The sequence below is a fragment of the Dendropsophus ebraccatus genome, chromosome 13, assembly GCF_027789765.1.
Source record: "Dendropsophus ebraccatus isolate aDenEbr1 chromosome 13, aDenEbr1.pat, whole genome shotgun sequence".
NCBI lineage: Eukaryota > Metazoa > Chordata > Amphibia > Anura > Hylidae > Dendropsophus > Dendropsophus ebraccatus.
In genome coordinates, this window is record NC_091466.1 from 6,197,123 (window position 1) to 6,203,122 (window position 6,000).

The following is a 6,000-nucleotide window of genomic DNA, read 5'->3' on the forward strand; positions in this document are numbered from 1 at the left end:
TAGTGGCAGGCTTTCGTGATGACTCCAGGATATCAATCACGTCACTTGCAAAGCCTCGTTGCGTCAGAGATGTCCTATGAGATACCAGTCTGTAAGATGAAGATGTTGAGGCGCTGGATGTAGCAAGCCATTCTGGGACAACAGGTTCGGGCGAAGAGGGATTTTTATGTAAGAGCCCCTCGATAGTTCTGGGCCAAAAAGGGATTATTGCCACTGCTCTGGCCTGATCTTCTTGTATCTTCCTCAGAACTCTGGGTATGAGGGGAAGAGGGGGAAAAACATATATTAACTGGTTGCTCCAGCTGAAGGATAGGCCGTCCAACCAATCCGGCGCATCCGTCTTGCAGATTGAACAAAATCTGTCCACCCTCCTGTTCTTCCTCGATGCCATGACGTCGATTTCTGGCATGCTAAATCTCTCTGTGATCCAATCGAACGATTCTGCATGGAGACACCATTCCGCTTGGAGTATTTGGTGCCTTCTCAGCCAATCCGCTGTCACATTCAGGTCCCCCTTGATGTGAATCGCTTTGATATCCAGGAGATGATCCTCTGCCCAGGACATAAGTTGAATTCTTCCATCAGAACCGGGGACCTGGTATCGCCCTGTTTGTTCACATAAAATACGGTAGCCAGGTTGTCGGACTGTATCAGGATATTCTTCTGATGGACCAGGGATGAGAAGTGACGAAGGGCTAGATGAATCGCCCTCAACTCCCTCAGATTGGATGAACTCCGACCCTCCTGGACTGACCATCTCTGCTTAACCCACAGGGTCTCCACATGAGCACCCCAACCTGATTTGGACGCATCTGTCGTGACAACGAGTTGGGGAGCACTGTACAGCGACCTCCCGCAGTAGATTTTGTCCCAAGGAGATCTTGCCTGCATCGACCGGAGAGGGACAGAGATTGGTCCAGTCCTGATTGGAGGCAGTTCCACTGAGAGAGAATCTCGGACTGGAGCAGTCTGATGTGAGACCTCGCCCAAGGTACCGCTTCCAGAGAGGCAGTCATCAACCCTAGGACTCTCATCCCTGTCCTGATGGAATTCTGGGGACTTGATAGAAGAGACTGGACTTCTGAAGATAAATTCCTCGCTCTCTCCTCTGTCAAATAAAGTCTCATTACTGCCGAGTTGATGACGAACCCCAGGAATTTGCAGGATTTCGACGGGACCAGATTGGATTTCTGCTCGTTGATGATGAACCCATGGTTCTGGAGAATATCCACTGTTGCTTGAATATGGAGAAGCAGCATCTCGAGAGGACGCCTTGATGAACCAGTCGTCCAGGTACGGTACGACAAATATGCCTTGTAACCTGAGGGCTGCTGCTAACACCACGATCACCTTGGTGAATACCCTCGGAGCGGTGGAAAGGCCGAAGGGCATGCCTGAGAGATTGCTACTCTGAGAAACCTGTGGTGGGGTCTGAGTATAGGGATGTGCAGGTACGCATCCTTCAAATCGAGAGTAGCTGCAAAGTCGTCTTGCTGGATGATTGCCATAACCGATCTGATGTTCTCCATCTTGAAGTGCCTGCAGTGGATAAATTTGTTTAGGATTGACAAGTCTACTACCAGACGCCAGCTTCCTTCCTTCTTCGGAACGGCAAAAATCCTGGAGTACACGCCAGTACCCCTCTGGTGGAGAGGAACTTGCTCCAATGCCCCTTTGTCTATAAATTCCTGCAAGAGATTTAGGAGATGAGGTTTTTCTGTGTTGAGAAAGAACGCGGTTGGAGGGGTATGAGCGAATTCTATAGCGTATCCCCTTGTAATAATTGATCTGACCCAGCTGTCTGTAGTGGTATTGAGCCAGGCTTGAGCGAATTTGGAGAGTCTGGCTCCTACTGGGTGACTTGAAGGCCTGGCGTCATGCCTTTTGGTCTTTATTGTCCGCGTAATGCTTTTTCTTGAAGCTAGCATTGGAGTCTCCTTTTGGTTTATAACCTCCTTGATTCCTCTGAGACCAGGTTCTTCTTCCCACTGGTGACCTGCGAGTCTGCCTACGAAAGGGCCGAAATCTCTTGGTAGGTTTGTATGCTCGGGGAAAGTCTGACCCTTGTCTTTGCTAATAGAGTCCAAGATCTTGTCTAGTTGGGGCCCAAACATAGTTTCTGGCTGAAAGGGCAATGAGCAAAAATGGTTTTTGGAGGAAATATCCCCCGCCCATTCTTTGATCCAGATAGCTCTTCTTGCCGTTGTAGACATGGTCATTGTCTTAGAGCTGAGTTTGAGAGAGTCCAGAGGAAAATCTGCAAGGAAATCACAAGCCTTTTTAATGTCCGGCATGTCTCTCAAAAGATCTTCCCGTGGTACCCCTTTAGCAATGTCCTTGGACAGTTGGCTGACCCACACTCGTAAGGCTCTTGCCACAGGAACCGAAGCCAGGGCTGCTTTAGCATTCAATACTGCAGTCGAATAGATGCGCTTTAGAGAAGCTTCCACCCTTCTATCCAGGGGTTCTTTCAGGAGAGAGGATTCCTCCATGGGAAACACCGCTTTTTTGCATAACCGTGTAACGGCCAAGTCCACTTTCGGTGGGTTTTCCGCAGAACACTTGGGATCAAGTTTATAAACCGTCTTGAAGCGGGCACTGGCTTCTGACTTTTTGACTGGCCTAGGCCAGTCCATCTCCATAAATTATTTCAACAGCTCGTGGGATGGCAGAACACGATGAGGAGTACTGGGAAAATAAAAAAGTCCTTCTTTTTTAGGTAACCCGCTGGAAGAAGGTTCACCTTCAATAGTGCTTTTTACTGATTTTATCAGTGAGCTGGCGTCATCTTTCTTAAATAGAAAGAAATCTTCTGAAGCCCCTGTATCCGAATCTGAGGAGACCACTTCCCCTTCAGATAACACTATCCCGTCTGAATCCGACGAGGAAGATGTCTTTCTTTCTGTTTTACGTTTCTTTATAGATTTGGAAGGGGATGCTTCATTAAATACATCAGAAATCTTGGATTTAAACCATCCAAAAAAATTCTGGGCTTCAGACTGAAAGTTGGAACCTTCTCTGGGCATAGCGCAGATATCACAGATATGGGATGAAGATTCATCCGGCAGTGGTTGATCACAATTGGAGCACATTCTGTGCTTAGCCTTGCTCCTTCTCTTGCCTGAATGATCTCTGGTAGACATCTGTAAGAATAACAGAGATGAGAAACGTAGCATAATAAACAGAAATAACAGCAAGAGGCAGCCTAAATACACAGGGAAAACTGACTATCCCTTTGTGAAAATACCTTGCATCTAACAGTGAGTGCTCCCGGCAGAGTGCTGGCAAAGGCAGCCGCCCGCCAGCACATTTAAATACAAATGCCGTAGCCCGGGAAGACAATCTAGCGCCGGCGCAGACCAGAGGCCGATCACGCATGCGCAGTACCTGGTCTGACGTAGCAGCCAATCCGGACACTGCCTCAGGTACTGGGATCCCGCCCACTACTCCTCCGTAATGCGACGTCTGACGAAAATACAGCATGGAGGAGGCGGCGCTTGGAATTTTCCCTGCAGCATGGTCGAACGCCGGGAGTCAGCTTGAGATGAACTCCCACCGGCGGACCGCACAGCGGAAGTCAGCGGACCCCCGCAGACAGAGCCACTGGGCCTCCCCGGTCACCAAGCGATACCTGGGACACCTCAACTGCACAGGTGAACTGACAGGAGAACGGGGGATGACAGGCTTTCTCAGGGACCTGAACGGCACTGTCGCTGCTAATATATATAAGAGTGGAGAGGGACGACTCCTTTCCCTCCTGCCTGCAGAAGAAACAAGACACGCTATTGTGTGGTCTCTGGGTCCTTTTTATGGAGTTCACTTAATTGTTAATTACTCTAATCATTTAAACATGTTGTTCCTTCTGCCTGGCAGGATGAGGAAACTGAGTTAACCCATTGTGTACCTGTGCTGCCGTAGGACGAAATAAAAAGTCAAAATTTACTCAACGAAATTTGTTCTTTTTATGAGTCCGTAGGCAGCACAGCATTGTGTACCTGTGCTGCCGTAGGACGAAATAAAAAGAGACAATGGTGATAGAAGGAGAACATACAGGACAAGTATAGAGACAATGGTGATAGAAGGAGAACATACAGGACAAGTATAGAGACAATGGTGATAGGAGAACATACAGGACAAGTATAGAGACAATGGTGATAGGAGAACATACAGGACAAGTATAGAGACAATGGTGATAGGAGAACATACAGGACAAGTATAGAGACAATGGTGATAGGAGAACATACAGGACAAGTATAGAGACAATGGTGATAGGAGAACATACAGGACAAGTATAGAGACAATGGTGATAGGAGAACATACAGGACAAGTATAGAGACAATGGTGATAGGAGAACATACAGGACAAGTATAGAGACAATGGTGATAGGAGAACATACAGGACAAGTATAGAGACAATGGTGATAGAACATACAGGACAAGTATAGAGACAATAGTGATAGAACATACAGGAGAACATACAGGACAAGTACAGAGACCATGTTGCTAGATGATCATCAGAGGATGGGAGGGGGATCAGAGACATTGCATTTTCTTTCAGTCCATCTATAGAAACATGGAAAAGGCTTTGTCTCTGTTGGCCTGGACCTCGTCGGTGCAGCCTAGCCTCCATGATTGTTTCCATACATTGTACACACTGAGAAGGGGAACTTTTACCTCCACTTGATCTAGAAAAATATTGGGCATCAATAAAATATTTTACTATCATGTATGTGATAAGTCATGAAGCAGAACATAAGCTATTATAGTTTTGTGGATTTGCTGTGAAGCAGTAAGGCTGGGTGACTATCCTCTAAGCATGTGGATTCCATCATACTTGCTTAGGGTTCTATTACTGCCCTTTTCTCAGACCAGTACATGGCATCAGATATCGACCTCTCCCAGCTCTTCCTTAGTTTTCCATAGTGTAGTGGTTATCACGTTCACTTAATACAGACGAATGAAACCGTATCCAATGACTAACCTGCTGTGGACTTACCTTACATCCTGTGATCATCCAATCTTCATATAAGAGCAGACTTTAGGCTGTGATGTGCACATTGGGCTCTTATTCCATATATCTGGTCATAGTATACTCTGCAACTGATCAGATATCTAGATGTCAGTGCAGACTGTCCCGTATCCATCATCTGATTATCGGGATCAGAGTCATGGAGCTTTGCATGAGACCTTTGCATGAACCAAGAGACCATGTTGCATCTACAGGTGACCGTCCATTCCATCAGTCACTTTGGGGGAGACGCCTGTTAAGTCTGAGCAAGGGTCCCTCATCAGATATTGTAATGAGCCAAAGACATGGATGTTGCACCACGAATGGTGACCAGTGAAGGGTAAGCAACATGCAGCCATTGCGCTGTTTCCATTTATTTTTTAGGGCATTAAGAGCATATGATTTCTGCTGTGGGGTCCTCTCTCTTCTAGTTAGGCAGAGGATGTGTCTCAGCTGACGTTCTGTGGTGTCATTACCAGTTGCAGGCCTGAACACCGTTGGCTGGTGGTCTCTGGCATGGTGGCTTGCCTCCAGCTCTAGTTCAGTTTAGTCTATTTGAGCGCGTCTTGAACAGTAGTAGTGCTCCTGTACAGCCACTGACCGCTTACCTCTGCTTTACAGTTAACTGCAAATAGCCCACAGCCCTATTGTGAAGACGCTACAGCGGCATAATGTTCAGACTGATCCCAGTCCTGAAGACTCGCTGTGTAAAAATCCGCCATATTTGTCTTGCAGAATGTAGACTGTTTTCATCTCCATCGCTCCTCGGCCGATGTGTCGATGGTAACTCGTTCATCTCCTTTTATTTTACTATGATATGTATCTTCCTTCAACGTATTTTTTTATATTTTATAACAAAGATAACCTTATCCGAGCAAGCTATTTTTTACTCTTTCTATATAGACAGAATGCTGGTGACACGCCCGCTCTCACGCAGGCGCCGTTGCTCTTATCCATGGGAAATAAAATATAAGACATTTGCTATGAAATACC